This window comes from Acomys minous (assembly GCF_964271855.1).
Source record: "Acomys minous genome assembly, chromosome: 9".
Lineage (NCBI taxonomy): Eukaryota > Metazoa > Chordata > Mammalia > Rodentia > Muridae > Acomys > Acomys minous.
Window position 1 is genome coordinate 103947231 of NC_140490.1, and position 21798 is coordinate 103969028.

General features: G+C 35.4%; 1 protein-coding gene across 2 annotated transcripts in view; it reads left to right on the forward strand.

Moving 5' to 3' along the window:
• MGAT4C (MGAT4 family member C) overlaps positions 1–21798 on the forward strand; it is a 614816-nt gene that overhangs the window by 162877 nt on the left and 430141 nt on the right. Inside the window, exon 2 of one of the 2 annotated variants that reach the window (XM_084796244.1) lies at positions 18853–18915. The exons of the other annotated variant lie outside the window; for it this stretch is intronic. The gene's annotated coding sequence lies outside the window, so the exon portion shown is untranslated. The remainder of the gene's footprint in view (positions 1–18852; positions 18916–21798) is intronic. 2 annotated transcript variants of the gene reach the window in all.

Genomic DNA, 21798 nt, shown 5'->3' on the forward strand with positions numbered 1-21798 from the left:
TGCTTTATCACAGCAACAGAAGAGAAACTAGAACAGTTGTGTTCTATTTACATTAATATGCTCTTCTTCTTAACTAAGATATCTAGTCTTCTCTCTGCTGACAAATTCTTTTTGTGTGCTGGGACCACTTGATAGCACTCAATATAGAATCTGCTTCAGCCCTTGCCTTCCTGTTTGTTGAATAGATGCTACAAATGAGCTAGAGTTGAAATGATCTGGTTTCTTCAGCTTCTAATGATCACAAGCATCATAACCTTCACACACAGAGATTTTTGGTCTCCTAGAATTACCTAACAAGTCTGTAGTCTAAAGAATATAATCTGTACCAATATCTAGGTACTCAATTCTTTCTTGGTATAGTTACTCTGTGATCCCAACATTAAATTCTTCTCTTAGCCTGAGATGGTGTTTTTTTTGCTCTGCCGGCATCATAGCATTGAGATACACTCACTGTAGTGAGCTTTTATAGATCTTTCCATGTCATGACATTTTTCTCACAATATTACTTGTGTTTAACTCTCAAGACTATTTTGTTTTTTCGTGAAAAACTGGTTTTTTTTTCCCACATTTTAACTGGTACAATTTCAGTTATACAGTAAATAATTAAGAAACAAAATAGCATCTTTTTAATATAGTGAATTCTGCTTCCTATTTTGGAATAATACAATTTTGTTCTTTTTTTTTGTTTGATTTGGTACATTTTCCAGCTTTTACCATTAATAATATCATTGTATAAATATGCTTATAGGCTGGTAAATATTATGCTTTGTTATGGTAGAGGAGAAGGAAAGTTTTAGCTCAGTTGCATTCCTGATATTTAGGCAGTAACCTCAACCTGGTTCAGTTCGTATGTATAGGCAGATCGTTAACATAAGAATTAATGCTAAATCTTTATGAAATAAGATGCAATAGTGTAGTAATCTAATAAGAAATTTTGTGTTGTTGACTACTGAAATTATATATTATGGGCTGTTATTTTTTCTGTTACTCATTGTTGAGAGTGAACCCCAAGCAAAACATTGTGGAAGAAAGTTTAGTGACCTATAAATAAAAGACATCTCTCCCTTGGCATGTGCTCTCACATGGATCCTTTTGGAAAGCTATCTGGCGCTTTCTCAGAAAAATGGGAATAGGGCGTCCTCGAGACCCAGCTATTCCACTCCTTGGAATATACCCAGAAGATGCACTACCACACAACAGGGACATATGCTCAACCATGTTCATAACTGCCTTATTCATAATAGCCAGAACATGGAAACAGCCTACGTGTCCCTCAGTAGAAGAATGGATAAAGAACTGTGGTACATCTACACTATGGAATACTACTCAGCTATTAAAAACAAGGAATTTCCAAATTTTGTGGACAAATGGATTGAACTAGAAATTGTCATAATGAGTGAGTTCACACAGAAGCAAAAAGAGCTAAATGGTATATACTCACTTATATCGAGACACTAGTCCAAGGTATATGTCCCCATGAAAAACTGTACCTACCAGGAAAGTGGGTAAGAGGGGAGGACATCCTATTGAAACTTTAGGTGTGAGAAGCATGGGAGAATGAGGAAATAGAAGGATCCAGCAGGTCCTGGAAAACTATAGGCAAGTCTGGGCCCTGGGGTCCTCCGCAAACTATGGCAACAGCCAAGGAAAATATAGGCAGTAAACCTCGAACCCCTACCCAGACTAGCCGAGGGACAGGACATTCTCCACTGTTGAGTGGAGAAGGAGATCTAACTTTTGCAGAAACTCTGGTGCCCCGTATTTGACCATGTCCCTTGGATGGAGATGCCTGGGGGCACTCAGAGGAATGATAATAGGTCACCAAGGAGAGACTTGATACCCTATGAGCATATACAGGGGGAAGAGGTCCCCCTCAGACACAAACATAGGGGAGGGGAGTAGGGGAGAAGTGGAAGGAAGGGAGGAATGGGAGAATACAAGGGATGGGCTAACAACTGAGATGTAATATGAATAAATTAATAAAAAAACTGAAAAAAAAGAACAGTTGTAATACCAAAAGATTGATGGACATGTATATACATATGTTTATTCTCTCCATCCATGGATTTTCATACATCTAAAGGTGGTGGTAAATATCTGTGTATGTTATTGGTATTGAACATGGAGCAGAGAGAGAGAGAGAGAGAGAGAGAGAGAGAGAGAGAGAGAGAGAGAGAGAGAGAGAGAGAGAGGGAAAGATGCTGTCAAGGTCAAGTCCAATAAAACTGAGTTGACTCAAACAACAGGAAACTTTCAGCAATAAATGAGCACTGGTTTTCTGTGAAGAATGGATTTTTGTAAAGGATCATTACTGTCTTCAATATTTTTAGATGATCAAAACTAAAAAGATGTGTTATTAATTGGCAACTCTTTGTGAAACACCTTTACAAATGTTAACTTTTATATGGCATCTTCTCTATTTTTGGTAGTTTTGTTTCATGTATGTGTGTGTGTGTGTGTGTGTGTGTGTGTGTACAATTAGAAATTATATATGTTACATTCATAGTGTTTTGGCTATTTGTATTTGGCAGCCTTGAAAAAAATCTTTCCTATCTTGGTTAGTCTAAAATTCTGAATATAAATCTGGCCAATGGACAGAACATTTTCCACAGTTGAGTGGAGAGTGGGGTATGACTTTCACACGAACTCTGGTGCCTCATATTTGGCCATGTGCCCTGGAGGGGGAGACCTGGTGGTAATCAGAGGAAGGACAGCAGGTTACCAAGAAGAGACCTGATACCCTATGAGCATATACAGGGGGAGGAAATCTCCCTCAGGAACAGTCATAGGGGAGGGGAATAAGGGAAAAATGGGAGGGCGGGAAGAATAGGAGGATACAAGGGATGGAATAACCATTGAGATGTAACAAGAATAAATTAATAAAAAATTATTTTAAAAAATTAAAGAAATAAATTAATATCTATCATATCTTATCATTATCAACTGAAAAAACATCTACCTAGACCTAAAAACATCTTAACCCGTAAACAAGTAAGTTTGTCGGGTCCCAGCCTGTGGGAAATATTGAATCAGGGTTCACCTGAAAGAGGGAGTGGGGATTGAAAGTAGGATACAGAGACGCGAGAAATAATGAATCAAGTCAGGAAATTTCTGATCAAGATTCACTTTATTGCCGACTAGCAGGAACATATATAGGGCAAGGTCAATAGGATCTATTCTTATCTCACTCACCCTAGCCCCTGGGCAAGAATGCAATAGCCTAAATCGCTCCCTGTAGAACTTCCTAGTTCTCTGAGTAGTTCCTTGTAAGAACTTCCTAGACCCTCTGGGTAGTTCCAAGTTGAGACTTCTTTATTTCTTTCAAAGGTAAATAGTCCAAGTACAGCCTAGAACACAAGACCTCGTGGTGAGGTCAGCAACTCTAAGGTCACAGCATACTGCCTAAGCACAGGATTTCTGACATAGCAGAATTTGTCATGGGTCTCCACATAAGTTTAATTGTAAAACTAAATTATTTGGTCTTCAACCCCATCAGAGACTTGAACAGGAATAAATTAATTACCTGTGTATTCAGGGAGTGCAGGCTAGCAGCTTCCCAAGTGACAAGATGACAGAGCCAGTTTGCTGCCTGAACAGTCACCCAAAACTCTCTATAATGTTGGAGCATCATCTTCAGCCTTCTGGCTAAATATTTCTGACAACCATATTTGTTAGTAAGAAACTATTAGGACTTGCTTATTCTGTCTTGGCAGTTTGACTATCGATTCTGCCTAATCTAAGCTTGGCCATTTTTAGGCAGAATTCTGTCTGTGGTAGAAGTGAGGACATTTTTCCAAGTGGCTTGTTTGCCATACCTGAAGCCATTTCCATAAGGAGGTTCTTTGTTGCTCATCATCTTTGAAGTAGGCTCAGGGTTGCCGAGAGTTAACCTATCTCACTGTCAATGAATCTTTAAAATAACAAAAACATCTTTAAATGTCATATTCTATATGGCGCTGTAGTTTTTGAAGACCTTATCTAACTACTTTATCTTATCTTTCTATAGAATCATATCTATCTGTCACCCCTAGGATGCATATTCTTGTGATAAAAATAGACTAGTAATTGATATGACTGTGATTTGATCAACTAATAGTTACCTTGTATAACTTACTTATCCTAAACAGCCTGCAATAGCACTTTCAAAGTATTTGAATTAAACTTTGTATTAATATAGAGTTGGATAAGTACAATACTGCATATTAGAATAAAAATATATAAAATGTGTGTGAAGAATGATCTTAAATTTGAATTATATATCAATGTATCTAAAATTAAAGTTATTTTGCATCTTTTTAAATTTATTTTTTATTAATTTATTCTTGTTACATCTCAATGGTTATCCTGTCCCTTGTATCCTCCCATTCTTCCCTCCCTCCCATTTTCCCCTTATTCCCCTCCCCTATGACTGTTCCTGAGGGGGATTACCTCCCCCTGTATATGCTCATAGGGTATCAAGTCTCTTCTTGGTAACCTGCTGTCCTTCCTCTGAGTGCCACCAGGTCTCCCCCTCCAAGGGACATGATCAAATGTGAGGCACCAGAGTACTTCTATGCCAGTGAATTACAAATAACCTTGTGAGTAACAATTAAGGCATTAAGTTGAGGAATAGATTCACTAATATACTTTTTGTCCTATCATCTCTATATATTTCTATATTCCCCTTCTTTCCTTCTCAACCCCTCTCTCTAAATCTAAGAATGAAAGATAAAGGAAAGGAGAGACATCCATGAATCCAACATTTTTTTCTCTCTCTAAATAAGACCAATAATAACTTATAACCAACTCCCAGTGAAAATAAGCATCTATCGCCCAAGAAAGCAACCAAAAACCTACCCACACCCCTTCAGTGAAATAGAGCATCATTCATTTAAGGTTCTTCTGGCTGATTGGGATGAGTAATACCTTTGTGGAGGCCGAAATAAAATTGGGTAAAATGTTTAAACAAGCTAGGAATAGCATTTGTGGTCCAGTTTCTGAATGTTGAGATATTCCAGGCTTAATAGAGTCCTGGGTAGAGTAGTATGAAATTCTGGACCAACTGGGATTAGAAACGTTCTTTGAAAGTGTCCTAGGAGCTTTTCTGTTCTGATGAGGCACATCACTGAAACACTTGGTGCCGGAACATGAAGGATGCAGGATGCCAATGTCTAGCATGCTGAGTGGAATGAATCCTCTCAGGTCTGATCCAGGGACAATGTCCTGTTCTTTTGTTGTGGAAACATACAATATCTCATAAGCATCAAATAGTCATAAAATTATAAATGTATAAGGTGTGTGTGATGCACAGAACAATTAAGGTGGCTTCTCTGCTCTTTTTATGAACAGAAAACAAAAAGACATCTGTAAATCTTCATTCATGCTATATAAGAATGGCACTGAATAATGATTCACAAGGATTCTGTAGCCAACAAGAAGCATTGTCCATTTATAGACATTTGTATCTCAGCCAGTCTCAGAACTATTTCCGTATAGTGGGATTAGCAATATAAGTTACCTGCTTGTTCTGCAGTTTGAAATTTTCACTTCCTGATTGTATCCTCTTCCCTCATGCCCTCCTGGTACCCAGTCCCTCCCTCATCCCCTCGCCCATAGTCCTCAGAAAGCAGCGTCCTCCTCCCCTAACATCTGACCTCAGCCTGTCAAGTCTTACCTGAACTAATTGTAATCTCTTCCTCTGTGGCCTGTTAAGGCCACCCTGCCAGGGCAAAATAATCAAAGTTGGGTGGCCAGAGTTTATGTCAGAAGTAGTCCCTACTTCCTACATTGTGGGACACACAAGGAGACTCTGCTACTACATCTAAGCAGAGTGTCTAGGTCTACATCATACATGGTATTTTGCTGGTCCATCAGTCTCTGTATTGTAGTGTAGTTATCTTGTATTATATGGCTAATAATCTGCTTATGAGTGTGTATATACCATGTGTGTCTTTCTGGGTCTGGGTTACCTCTCTGTAACTAGAAAAGATCATACTGAAAGTCTTTTAAAAGACTGTGATACCTTGCCTCTCATTTTTATTTAGATTATTCTAGGGATAGTATACTTGGAACTCTGAAACATCCTCAGTTAAAATCTTTGGAAGAGTTTTGAGTATGTGTCATGAGAAGTCATATTTCAAGACTATGCTTTTTGACAACTGTGAAATAACAGTGTAATTGCACTGTAAATCTGAAATATGACTTCTTGTTCGTAGAAAATGGATCTCTTGTGGTTCTGACATATGCACAACAGTTTCAGAATATTCTATTTTTTCCTGATTAATTAAGTCTCATTATTCACTCCGTTAGATTCATGGTCATGTTTTTCAGACAATGAAATAAGAAGATACAATACATAAAATAAGATTAAATATCAACAGAGGCTTCCTTTTATCAGTACATACTAGGAGATAGTCTTACTCTGCATGCAGTTGTGTGGGAGGACAGGCATGTGTGTCTGCTGAGTTGCTTGTTTCCAGCTCCTGATAGAAAAAAATAGGCAAATGATGCCTAGATAATTAATAGCTAGATAGATAAACATATACAAACGTATTCTTTATATTAATAAAATATTTTGCTCTCTATAAAATTTACCAATTAGTGTTGTATATAGCATAAATAGGAGAATTATCTTCATATACTAACTAAAAATCTTAATTTTCCCCAAAGGAATCAAATTTTAGACATATAAGTATAGAAAATCAAAAATAAATTATATATATATATATATATATATATACATATATATATATACACACACACACAATTTACAGGAAAGTATGTAATTAATCCATTTGGAGAAAAATGGAATTTGGATAAAAATCATTTAATAATAAGTTTAAACATTTCATCATAAAGAAACTAAAATGTCATTGATTCACAGTTTCTAATTCACTTAATAAGCACTTTATAATGTAGAAGTTTAATTTCTGCAGCAAATTGTGTAGTTACATAAGAATTATACGAGAGTTGTTTAGAAGTGTAAAAGACTATATGATGAGATTTTTATCTCCAGAATTTGCAAGTTTCCATATCTAGATTTATAAATAGTTGATTTTAGTTTTGGGATATTTACCATTTTAATTAAACCATTTTGGGTAAAAGATAAAAGTAAACCATCATTCTTGATTTTAAAATCGAAAGGACAAGACAAGTGTAGAGCGGTCACTGGTGGAACATAAAGAGCAGCAGAGTCTATGTAGCCGAATGTGAAATAATTTTGCAGCCAGTATTTAAAACTTGTTGAAGCATATGTAAAGGTACCAGTCACAGAGATTACCATGATATGGTGGAGAATAACACATTCAACTGCACTAAATGGATTCTCAGAATAACTAGAGGATAGAGTGTGAGAAGGGGAACAGTAAAAGATGGGCTGAGTGGAAAAGCAGATACTTTTAGAATGAGATACTCGGAAATATAAATATATTCTGTAGCCAGAAGTCACTGAAACAGAGATCCTCCAAGTTTCCGAAGTCATTAAACAAATACTGGCTTTTTTTCTAATATATTTTCCACGTAAACATAAATCCAAAGCTAATTGATTGATTGATTGACTTTTCAAGACAGTGTCCTGCCTTATGGCTCTAGCTCATACCTAGGGATACTTCTTCCATAGCTTTGCGAGTTAGGTGATTCCTCCACATGCCTTACCATGCCAGTCTCATAAGTTAGATTCTTAAAGTATATTTAAAGGGTTTCAAAATTTTGTATGTACCAAATTATCATAGAAAGAAAAACAATTAAAAACAACCTAAAATCTTGAATTTCTTAACTTACTGTTTACTTCTATGTGGCTAAATTACCCATAATCTTACATCGTTTTTCTTTAAGGTAAAAGTCATAACAAAATTATAAGTGTATATAAAGTTAACGTGGGATCCTCTAGATTCTAGATTATTAAAACATAGGCATGTATAATTCTTTACATATGAGGCCATGGAGATTATACCAAATAAAAAGACCTCTTATGTATGATAAATAATTTTAGCAAAATGAGAAAGTAAAAGTATTAATATAAACAAGCAGTAACATTTCTATATTTCAATGACAAACATACAGAAATAGAAAAATGGGACCAATTCCATACACACACACACACACACACACACACAGAGAGAGAGAGAGAGAGAGAGAGAGAGAGAGAGAGAGAGAGAGAAAGAGACAGAGAGAGAAAGAGGGAGAGAGAGAGAGAGAGACAGACAGACAGACAGACAGACAGACAGACAGAGAGAAGCACCCAGTGATAACCTTAATCAAGGGATCAAAATATCTCTACAGTAAAAAATTTAAGACTCAAGAATGATAGATTAAGACATTAAAAGATCAGAAGACACCCCATTTGCCCTAAATACTACTATTCCACTCCTCATAGACTCTAACAATTAATATTATACAAATAACCACCCTATGAAAAACTATGTATGGATTCAATGCAGTTCCAGTCAAAATTCAAACACTGTTCCTCACAAGTAGAAGAAAATCCAAAAATTTATATGGAAGCACAAAATACCAGTGTTAGACAAAACAGTCATGAACAAAAAGAACACTTCAGGATGAATCACCGCCTGCGATCACAAATTATACTCCGAAGCTATAATAATGAAAACATATTCACACTACCACAATGAAATATAGTTGACAACAGAGATATAAGTTAGTGCAATTGTAGTTATCTCATATTGATGAAAATTACAAAAAAAAGTACACACTGGAAAAAAAAAAGACATCATCTTGAATAAATAGTCATGGAAACCCTACTTAAATGTATAGATTAATGAAGCTAGACACTTTTCTCTCACCATGCACAAAATAGTGTAAAGACCTAGACACAATAACTTAATGTCTTGAAGTTACTAAAGGGAACAGACAGCAACATGTTTCTACTTACAGGCACAGGTGAGAACTCTGAACAAGACTCCATTTACATGGGATGTCAGACCAGCAATCAAACAGCACAGTCTCATGGCATGTTGGAAACTGAATGAACCAGTACCCGGCAGAAGGGCAGAAAACCTTTGTTAGTTGGTATCTCACAAGAGTTTGGATCTAGAATATACAAAAATTGTAAGACCTAAACATTAAGAAAATAAGGATCTCTGTTTTAAAATGAACTATGGAGCTGAAGGGAAAATCATTAAAATAAGCAAAGCAAATTGCTAAGAAGTACTTTTAAAATCTGTTAACCTTAGCCACATGGGAAACGTAAATTTAAGAGACTTAGAGATCCTACTTCACTCTGTCAGAATTGTTATTCTCAGGATTACAAATAACATATGCTTTATTAGATGGCCTGAAAAGCGAAATTATATATCTGCTTGACAAACTAGTGTAGGCACTTGAGAAATCATTCTGAAAATGTCTCCAAAAACTAGAAGTAGAAATTTTATAATTGAGTTGTGTTATTCCAAATATTCACCAGAGATGATAACTCCAAGAGAGACATTTGCATGCCCTTGTTCATGGCTGCGTTGTTAAATGTAGCCAGAAGAACAAATGAGTGGATAGGAATAATGTGACACAAATGCACAGTGAATATGACAAATACCTAAAGAAAATGGCATCTTGGGATTTGCTGGCTAATGGATGGACCTAGAAAAGATATGCAGAGGGAGGTAACTCAAGCCCCAAAAGCCAAATGCCTTATATTCACATATGCAGACCCTAGTTCGTAATCTTTCGATTTGTATATTTAACTTGGAGCATAAATAGAAGCCAGACTACAAGGGACATTTAGGGGGATTCTAAGAGGAGTGGAATAGTAGTATTTAGGGCAAATGTCAGTATTAAGAATACTGGTAGTAAAAACGCTTAACCAGTGTGGAAACTATACGCACATCAGAGGTGAAGGGGAGGAAGAACAGATTATAAAGATTCACACAGAGGAATACAATTTCACAAATTAACGTGTGTGTGTGTGTGTGTGTGTGTGTGTGTGTGTGTGTGTGCGTGCGTGTGTAGAGTGAGCAGAAGTGTGAAAAGAAACATGGCAGAAAATACTAAGGCTTAAAAGGTTAAAAATGTGTGTATGCTGGGCAGAAACATGGGAGAGAGGTGGCAGTAGCAAGTGAGTTAATTAAACCTAATGGTGGTTCAAAAGGTTTCATAGAAATCCAACACCTTCTAAGCTAACTTAAAAATATAACTATAATTTTAATGCATTTGAACAGAGTTGCACTGTATGGACAGACAATGCTACTCCAGAAAACCATGAGTTATTAGATGCAAATTTTAGTACAAGGCATTGGATACCATTCCACAGAGTTATTGCTAATGGAGACCCAAGGTGTCTCCAAAGGCACGCAGGCTATTGTCGTTGCTTACCTTCTATAAATACAAGACAAGGCCCTGTTGCTGAAGGCTTTATGCACTTTGGCTTAAGTGAGAAAGATATCAATCTAAAACCATCTGAGAAACTTCCAGCTCGATAAGTTTTCTAGAACCTGAAGTGTCAGTGCAGGCTCCAGAGGTATAAAACACATGAATAGCATTTGCCAGTGTTGAATGTTTCACTTGCAATACCACCCTTCCAGGAAACATGTACCTTATTGTAAACAAGTGCTAAAAATATTTCAAAGCAATTAACTATTTTCTGAATGGATTTGGGTTCTGTTCCACAAAATGTAATATCGTGTCTGGTGTTTTACTATTGATCAAAATTCCATGACCAGAGAAGTCATAGGCTCTAGGGTACATATTAGAATTAGTTTTCTTTAAATTTGTTAAATTGTAATGCTCTCAAATTGCCTTTTAAAGATTTGTGATTATAACAATATTTCTAGGCTTCTATTTTTTAAAAAATAGAATTCAGCGATCACAATAATTTTTCCTTCCAATTTCATGACTACAATTCTTTTGGTTTTTCCTTTTTAAATTATTTTTTATTTTTCTATTTTACATATACATTTATAACATTACACATATATACATTAAACTACTACAGCAAGAAGAAATACAAAACAACCAGGACTTACATAAATATTACATTCAGAGTGGTTTGGCTATTTCTATTTGCCAGCCTTGAAGAAAACATCTACCCTATCTTGATGTGTCTAAAATTCTGAATATATTAATGTTAGTTTGAAGAGCTTTAATTTTTTTTGCAGTGAATAGCAATAAATATATAGATGATTAAACAGTTCTGCACTAAGTACTGAGTGCTCAGCCTTTAATTGGATGTCAATATCACCCCCACTGGCAAGGTTCAAGGAACATTATTGAAGAGGAAGGAGGCAGAGTCTAGGAGCTGGAGGAAGCATAGTTGGGGTGCTATGAAATGCTGTCTCCTAGACAAGACATCCTAATCTCACTTGAGAACATGAACAAGACCCACACAAGACCAAGTTGTCCAAAGCCAAGTAATAATGGTGTAGATGATCTCAGTGCTCCATCTTTATTGTGGAGCTATTGCTAGTGCATTGTGGTTGGGGGGTACAAAAATATATTTTTTTTTAACTGAGTGTGGTTACTAGTATGTTGCCCATACCACAGTGGAAGTTTCCTACCAGGAACTGGGTCAGGGTCCATTGGACTTAGAGCATAATAAAAAATATATAATGAAAAGATATGAGGGTGGGAGGGAATCAGCATGGGTGATGGTGGGAAATGGTGGTGCAAATGGGGGTTCGTTATAAACATCTTTCATTGTATGTAATGACATTCTAACATTAAAACCCAAAGAAGCATCATTTTGTACAAATAACAGATGCTAAAGAAAATAAGAAGACCTACTCCTTAAAACTACAGCGCATTTTTTTCTTATCTATTATTAATTTACAAAAAACTGAGGGCACCAATACTGGAGGAATCTGATGGTCAGGAGGGAAGGAGTGCTGAATGAGAAAAACACCATAAACTGATGAAGTTGGCAAGCAAATATTTATAAATGGCAATTTAGTCAAGCAACCCGAACATATAGAGCTGACATATGTCTCCTAAGACTGGTATTGCTGTGTAAAATCCAGATCTGTTGGTTTAATGGAGATACGTAATATTTTGGTACAGAAACCATTGAAAAGCGAAATGTTGGTTTTATTAGTACCATTACACTTTTTAAGTGCTTTGTTGTGGTGGTTCTATATGTGAGGTAGCAATGGGAACGTGCCTGTTCAAAGTGGTTACCTTATAGCCTCCATTGTGCATCTTAGGTACCTCCTGTTGTGTTCTCAATAAGAACATGCATCTTCAGATTTCTCCTAAGCTTGGTGTGAGATTAGCAATGTACTGAGTGTGGTATTATGTCTGTGAAAGGCTAGCCAAGGCTCTACGCAAGTATTCTGCAGCACGCAGGCAGAAACGAAGTCTCAGAAGGTAAGCCTCTTTGTATGTGATCTTTCAACCTTGGGTTCCTATTCTTTGTGCACAGTAGCAAGCTTCTATTGTTGTCTGGATGTGAGAGTCACCTAGTCCTGGTCACTCCCTTTTATTTCTTATTCCCACAGGTTTCCTGACAATAAATCAGGTAATATTCTAAGTCCTTCTAATGCATCCTCATGTACACATCCTTCCATATAAACATAAGTGGTCACAATGGAGAGAGTAGGCAGTGCTTTAAATGGGTTGTTAGGAAGGAAAAGATGGCACAGTTGGTAAAAACAGCTTGCTGTCAAGCCTAGGGATTACTGCAAATTGTACAACCTCATCAAACACAATGTGCATGTGCATGCATACACATGCATGCACACACACACACACACACACACACACACACAAACACACACTAAATGAAGGTAAAAATTTGAAAGGTCTGATCCATCATATGAACACATACTTAGCATTTTATTTATACAAAACATGCACTATAGTGAGCTCTCTTCTGTATCTTGTACAAGCCAGGATTGTACATTCTTTTGAACAAGTACAAAAATTAATTTCTCAGTGTGTTATTTCAAGTACACTTCAACTTCTATTCATCAAACCTGTAAAGGTTAACATCCTCTTCAGCACAATAATTCTCAGTATACCTTCAATCACCCTCACAAAGCTTTTTAAATTAATCACAAATTGTAGTGTTAGTCTCTTATTATATAATCCTTGGTTTTGATAGGGAGGGGTAAACAATTTTATGCTTTCCCTGGTTAGTAAATTCTAAACCATTTTTATGTCTAAAAAGTGAAAAACTGTCTTTCCACAAGCTTTTTTGACATCTGTACCAAAGAACAGAGTTTAAATAAATAATTGATAATAATGAGTTTTGACAGTGATGATAACCCTATCACCAATAACTCTTGATCCCTGAGTTTAAAAAAAAGCAATAACGTATTTGCAGGGTAAAAGTCATTTGGATATTAAAACTCCTTTCTATTTCAATGGTTTAGTGTGAAGGTCTAATCTGGAGCACATTTTCCCTGCAAAAATGTTTTGCCACTATGTTAATGTAAGAAATGTAAATATAAATTCATTTAAAATTCTCTTATTAAGCATGCTATGAGAATCCCACACAACTGGCTATTTATTCAGGTGATTCCTTTGAGCAAATTGTATTTTTAATAATAACAGAGTACATTGAATCTTAGCTTAGCTCATTTGAGATAACATACCTAAAGTGTGACTCTGAATTGAGCAATATTAAAAATAAACCCAATATATGTTTTTATCAAAAAATGAAAAATGAAAAAGGGTAGTTTGAAGCCAGATCTACCTTTCAGGAGAAGAAATCAGCAAGTCTTTCCAAAAATATTGTCTCATCCTCAATTGAATTTCATTTATAAGCATGATATTTTTGAATTATTATTTTATACAAGCCAGGTAAATAGTTAATGAAGGTTCTACTCTTATTTTGATGAAATTTATAATCCATTCCATGTCAAAGTAAAGATTACTGCATTAACAACCTTCAGCCCTTAACCTGATGTATCTTCTCCATAAAAAATGTGGAGATTTTGAGTTCATTTTAATTTGTCTTTTTAGCAATTTCACAATTTTCTCATACTTTCCATTAAGATTTATCTATATGGCTTTTGTATTTATAGTACATATTATTATTTAACCAATAACCCTTCAAAGAAAGTCTACTTATTACTATTAGTCCTAGGTTTTATGGATATGGATAAATAAATCTTTATCAAAGATAGAACTATAAAATGATACAAACTTTCTTGGCTACCAGGATCTTTTTTTTTTTTTTTTTTTTTTTTTTTTTTGCAGCCAACAAGTGCAGAAAAGCAGGAAGAGTGTAACTTAGAGGCGATTGCCAAGGCTGCCAAGACGGCACATTGTTTATGAACATGCTGCCGTGTAAGTTACAGTCACACCTTACTAAGTCAAGGAAAAACTGTGTTGTTTTGGATAAGGCTCATGAAACAAACTAGAAAATGCCTCATTAACATCCAAGTTCAGTAGGACTTATATGAGGAACGCATAGGAGACTTGGAGTGTGGAGTTGACTGACAGAATGTTTCTCTTTCTTTAGAGAAAATAACTTTATTGTAAAAAAATTTTCCATTTTCTTTTCACTTTTTCTATATATTTTCAGCCAAATTTTTATAGAAGAATCATAATCAAGATACCATAGGAATGTGTGTATGGTTTTCTTTTAACAGCATGTAGAGAGGTCCTTGTGGCAAAGAAGCTGGAATTATGTAGTTACCCATTGAACACCTGCAAGTTTAAAGAGTCGTGTAGGTGTTGTCTTTAACAACGGGGACTTGAGGTCAGTTTGTAGAGAGCAAGCTATATTCTTTGTAATAGCCTCGGCAACAAACAGAATGTTTGAGAGTTTCCGTGAGGACACTCTGGCCAACAACTCAATTAGATGTAAAGAAATCCATCCACTGGAAGCTATTTCTGTGACCAGGGAGGCCCAGGTGAGACTCTGTCACGCCCAGTGTTTTGCAATTTAAGTTGGATAGGTTCCATAGGTATGTATATTTTGGTAAGTTTCTACTGTATTAAAATTTCACTGATACTCCTCAAATGTCCCCTAATTTTAGCTGTCTCCCTCTGTATTCACCCTACAACCCAATTCCCACTTCTTCCCCCCCCATCCTATCAGCCCATCTATCCATGGCTGTCTATTCTGTTTCCTGCCCCCAGTGAGAACTCATTGTTTCTTCCAGTCCCTTAGTGTACACCTACACTTTTTGGCTCTCTGGATTTTAACTCGGTTATCATTGACTTAACAGCTAATATGCACATAAAGACAAATACAGAAAAAAAAATCACTATTTTCTATTCCATGAACATGAAGTAGAACTTGGCAGAGATGCTCCCTGGACATTAGATCAGTGTCTGGTGATAGTACAGTTTTCATTTTACTAGCGCAAAGGGGCTCAAAGGGCTTGTGAAATGACTCACTGAGTAATGCTGCCTGCTCACCAGCTAGTGTGAATGCCTGCGTTTAATTCTTGGTGGTAGAAGCAGGGAGCCAGTTCTTTCATGTTTTCCTCTGACATCCAAATGTGTACAGTAGCTCACATAACCTCCACCATACACTTATTTAATAACCAATTGTAAATATAAAACTTTAAATTACAAAATTAGTCTTAGTATTTCATAAAGCACAGAAGTCTTGTGTGGTAGACACTTTACTTTCTGTCATTTTTATTATAGAAAGAGTTAAATTATGGAACTCTAGCTCAGTTCTGGTGCTGACCTAGTGGGCAAAAGGTACATGGGATTTTTAAGCACTGGAAAAAAAAAACCAAAAAGAAAATGAGGAGCTTAATGGTATATGTATTTTCATTGAGCTTATAGGGATTTCTCTTTTCTCTAAGCCTTGCTCTCTAGAGATTAGTCTTTTAAAAGACTCAACACATTTTTAGTTGAAATGTATCACATTTTTGCTAAACTAAAGAAGATAAATGCCATCATCAAACAGAAGTATGAAAAATATTGGGTTCGCTATTGAAATGTGTTAAATATAAGCTAAATTTCCAAACAGTGATGGTTGTAGTTTAATGTAAGAAACATCCACAATCTTCCATGTTCACAGTGTCCCATTTATTTACAGATAAATTTACCTAGAGACACATGCTAGGGTAGTCTCCAAATATGCAGGCATTCTGGGCCAAATCACTTGTTTTCTGTATGGTAAATAGAAATCCTAGTATTTATTTGCTTTGATCAAGTCACACTGAATCCCAATGAGGATAGTGACTGTTAAAAATGCATCTCTGTAAGGTGAGCACTCAGAGGTACCAGACACAGCTGTGTTTTCTGGGGGAGTTAACAAGGACTAGCACTATGAAACTATCAATCAGCAGAGCGAGGTGCTCCTCATCTGATCGAGCGTAAGGGGGGAGCGGCAGAAGCCAACGAATGTTCCAAATGTCTGCTATTTCTGTAGTCCATTTATATTTACAAAGGAATAGCAGACTAGGAGGGAAATCTGTTTACTGCTGTTGTTGTTATTTTACAAATATTAATGTTATGTGGCCTTTATACGATACAAAGCAAAATCGCATATTTTTAAAAGCATGTGGCCTTATTTTCTGAAAGTACCTGTAATCTAGAAAAACATAAATTGTACATGCACATGTATACACACATATATATCATATATATGTCATATACCATATATATATCATATATATGTCATATACCATATATATATATATATATATATATATATATATATATATATGTCAGCAGTGCACATTTATAAAATAGTTGTCAGATGTGATCCCTCTTATAACCCACAACTCTGAAGTCAAGCTAACCTGTCTATCTCATGAACTTGAAAATCATACGGAAATTAAAGTGGAAGTCATTTCCGCATGTTATTCTTGTGTTTGCTGGAGGCAGAGGGCTACAGCTCTTCATTCAAAGAAAAGTTCCTGCTGGTGATTTCCACGTTCAGTAGTACCTACCACTTTCCATTTTCCTGCATGGATACCTTTAATGAAACATCTACGCTACTCTCAAAGTAATGAGTGCTAGACAGCAAATGACTGACACAGTGAGAGTGTGCAAATAGGAACTGGAACCAGCGGAAGAAATAGGCCTCTCAAAATAGCCTAGAGACTAGAAATATTTCAATTACTCACCAGATGTATACCGTTTACTATATTTGAACATCACTAAGCAAAGAAGAGAATTAGGAGAAGCGTTTCTATTAAGTGTTTATAGATTCAGCAAGATGCAGTATTAGTTATCTTAATGAAATAATAAAAGTTTTACTTTAGAATAAAAATCACTACAGAAATACAATTTAAGAGCGTTTAGAGAGTGTTAAAGAAAATGAGTTTCTGTGATAGCTTACATGATTGCTATGGGAACAGATGTATAAATAATTACATATGGCTAGTATAGTATTTATAAGAAAAAATATTTCTGGTGAATTTCACTACATATTTAGAAAGAAAATTAGCTGTTATTCTGAAATCTGGAAGAATTTCTTCTTAATATATTAAAGAACTATTACTCAGTTTTATTTTATGACAAGTGTCATTTGTTTTTAATGGTTTTGAATTCATGAATGAGTATAGTTATGAATTTTAAAGTGATATATATTAGTGTGCATACCTGTATTTCTACCTGAGGCTGTTGCTTACTTTTTAACTACTAAGGAAATAAATAATTACATATGTCATGTTATCTACATTATACCTAGATAATATATTTTATAACTCCAATCAAGGAGGATATGGAAGGGTTTTAAAAAATAACTTATATACAAATAAGTGCAAATTATTAAGGAAAAAATAGCTAAGTACCATAAAACTTCGAGGTAGTTGTTATCTAAATTTCTTATCAATTAATGACATCTAGAAATTTTATTTATAATACTAATATGCTCTGAGAATTTTACATTTATCTTATTATATTCTTAACTATACAATGCAAAACACTTAAATATAAAATATGTATTAAATATTTTTATAAACCCAAAATCTTATATTCTTTTATATTCATTGTTCCTAATGAATAATATAGCTATAAGGGGAGTAAGGGGGAAAAGAGGGGAGGGAAGATTGGGAGGATACAAGGGATGGGATAACCATTGAGATGTAACAACAATAAATTAATAAAAAATTATTTTGAAAAAATAAAATAATAAAATAAAAAACAAAGCAAAAGATTGCCATTACAATTTTGGATTAAAAACACATTGATTTCAGTGATGACACTATTATTACACTAACATAAAGATGAAATTATTGTGAAAGTTTATATAATATGTGTATGAAAAACCTTTAATTTTTGAAAAGTTCTGATACTTAAATTAGAAAAATAAGTGTAATCTTTCAATATCCACTTTTGGTGTTTAAGATAAAAAATCATATAATACTTTGTTATATTATGTAGTTTACAAAATGTGAAGTTGAAAGTGTTTAAATGCTTTTATCCTACCAGTAATATTTTCATTATTATTACCAGTAGTTTAGATTCGACTTCTAAGTTTTTAAATTTAAAATAGAAAAAGACTATCATATATATTTTCATTAATTCCAGAAATATTATAATTAGAGAATATATAGCTATGACAGTAGACAATTTTTATAATTATATACATATATACCATTGTATATATGTATATGAGTTTTAAAGAATTCATTTTAATTGTGTGTGTGCGTGTGTGTGTGTGTGTGTGTGTGTGTGTGTGTGTGTGTGTGTGTGTGTATCTGTGTGGAAATTTTCATGTTAGTTAAGCACCTAAAGGATACATAATCATTTGTGTATATAATCTGATTTTTATTCTATTGAGAGGAAGTTGTAAACACCTTTCCTGACTGCTAAGAACTGAATGTTGGACCTCCATGAGCAGTATAAAATGTTGACTACTGAGGCATCTGCCCCATCCCATAAAAATTTAAAACTTCAATGATGTTATCATTTAGATTTTGGGGCTATTGTAACTCTGAAATGTAAAATAAATAATTAAATAATTTCCCATATTATACTGAGTTCTGATAACAGACTCATTTTATCTAGATTGACACGAGAAACAATTTCTCCCATCTGCTTGAATAAACTAGAAAGAGGACCTTGGCTCAGGTAAGGACTAAGCTCTGATGATTTACCCAGGTCAGAGAAAAGAATCCAGCTGCATTTTCAGTTTGAACACTGACTGCTTGCTCCCTTCCCTCCTTCCTTTCTTCCTTCCTTCCTTCCTTCCTTCCTTCCTTCCTTCCTTCCTTCCTTCCTTCCTTCCTTCCCTTTCTTCTAATCCAAGACCAGGACTCTGTATATATTTTCCAGCTTGCCACAAAAGCTTCAGTTCAGCCAGGATTTCTGATAAGAACACACTACATAATAGCCAAAATCACAAGGATGTGTGTGTGATATTTTAAGATGTTAAGGTTGTGGTAGCTTGGTTTTCAGTAATAAAAACGATTATCACATAGGGATGACATCATGAAATGATGGTCTTACTCTTATCACAACCCTCATCTCTAGAGACTGAAAAAGTACACATTAACGTGGCCATAATAGTAAAGTACTTACAATTTTTCTTTCACTAAAGGAAATTGTATATTTTATGTTTGATTTTGTCTTGTTTTAATTTTTGTTACTCAAAGTTCTCTAAAGGCCCTGACCCATAGGTCAAACATATATTAAAATGGAGCTTATTAGAATGGCTCACAGTATAACGTAGGCTGTGTTATCTAACAATGCTAGAAGTGAATCACAAGCCAGAGAACCAGTCAGTAGTCTCTCTATTCAGCTCTCAAGGCTGGCTGGATGACTCAGCAGCCCTGCTCTGGCAATGGAGACCTGACCATGAAAGACTCCAAGACACACGAGGCTTAAGTCCAAGTTGAAGGAATCCAGTGTTGGATTTCCAATGTCAGAAGTGATGGCAGCACTAGCAACAACAGAGAAATTCCATTCAGTAGAGAGTGACAAGACAGGCAGGCTAGACAGTGGCTCGGCTTCACCCTCAGACATGGGTCACAGCTAGTTGTGGGGTCTTAATTAGTTTGACATATCCTTCTTCACTTAATCCTTACAAAAACCAATCTCACAAGACAGTTGAAAGGCATGTCATTCAACTGGTTAAAAAAACAAGGCAAAACAAAAAATGGCAATATTAGTAACCATGGTTTTGGTGTTATTAGATGGACATATTGTTGATACTCAGACTTCTTCACTAGGGATGTAAAATTCTTTATGAGTTTATTTGAAAGAGGGTGTCTCTTAAGAGAAAGGCTACTTGGAATTTTGGCATAATCGTTGGTACTGAAAGAGTGAATGGCAGACAGAGAAAGGGTGCTTCAAGGCCCCAGCACTGCGCTGAATAAGAAGTTATTTTCAATAGAGCACCAGCTTTTTATTATATACGTGGGATATTGAGAAACACAAGCCAAGAAGGAGCTGGCCATGGGGAAAGAATCTGAATGAATGATGACCACATTATATCAGGCTCAAGGGACCATCTCCACGGAAGAGACTATGAGATGCACAAAGGAGGGGGCATGCTAATTCATGTCAGAAGGTTTTCCTGAGGATTTACTGGGTATGAAGGCATTCTTTTACATCAGATTTTATAATGTCTGGATGTGAAGAGTCAAGAATAAAGAATCCCATGCCAGGCTCGACAATGTGGAAAGCTCTAGAAACTCACTCTGAGGGAAATGGATGATCGTTATAAAATAAAACTTGTAAGCACTTAAATTCAACAATGTCAACCCAGACAGCAGACAAAGTGGCATTTGTTTTAAAAGTCTGCTGACATCTGTACTGTTAAACACCAAAACAGGATTGTGAACCCTTATTATTTGAAAAGAGACAGACACTATATGTAATAGTCTTGGTTAAAGAGATAAAAATCTCCTCTTGACTAATGGTGGCAACATTTTGAAATTTCTGGTACCTCCAGTTGCTGTACAGAGCATTCAAAACCAAAGGAATGGAATATCACTCCTTCATACAATGCCATAGGTACATCTTGCTATAACTAGATACTATCTAAGTACAATGCATAAGTGGAGGTTTGTTTCTTTGCCTAGTCCCTATGTTAACCAAGTCTCTGTTCTGTATGAACCATTGCTAGATACCCAGCCATCACAGATGTTTTTGCCTTAGCTTTTCTGGAACAGGTCTTGTGATAAGAAAATAAGCCAATGACACCAGAAACGGTTGTTTCCTTTACCTACAAGATCCTGGGCATCTAATGTAGCGATGCCTATGACTCTACTTTTAGCACCATAGTTTTGATTCTGAAGTGATGTCTTGTTAATAATTGGGACATAGAAAAGGCGCCTCAAGTGCTTACCACCTGTGTCTTAGTGGCCACTGTTGAACATTTCTTCTAACAACAGTACATAATATACTCATTTACAAGGAAAAGCTACTTATTTATCCAAAGAAGCATATCTCAATCTATTTTAAAGAAGAAAAATAATTGTACGTATGTTTGCCTGTCACAATGGAACATACATGGAAATCAGTAACAGAAAGTAATCAGGGAACCATGAAAATATTATTATACTCTAGAATTACAGAGGGAGCAAAGACAATGCCACGGAGGCTTTTATGAAATACTTTTAGATACATTAAAGTAAAACTTGCATCCTGAATTTTGTGAGAACAGAGAAAAGGTAGTGCTTCTAGCAGAATATATACTGTCAAATGCCTTCATGGAGTCACACTATGACATGAAAGCTCAACTCAAGGCACCTGAAAAATAACAAAGTTATAATAAAGCCAGCAAAATGACAGAAAACATGAGAGCTAAAGAAATTAAGGAAGTGGAGGAAAATACTGAAAACTCAAAAAAGTATGATTTTTGGATGGAGATATTAAAAATATTAATATCTTAGCTAGATTGACTCAAATATATAAACAAGTGGAACAAAGCAAACAAAAACAAAGACAGGGATAAATGAAAGTCCTATGATTTAAATGAAAGTGGGCCAACTTTTGGACAAGCTGAAT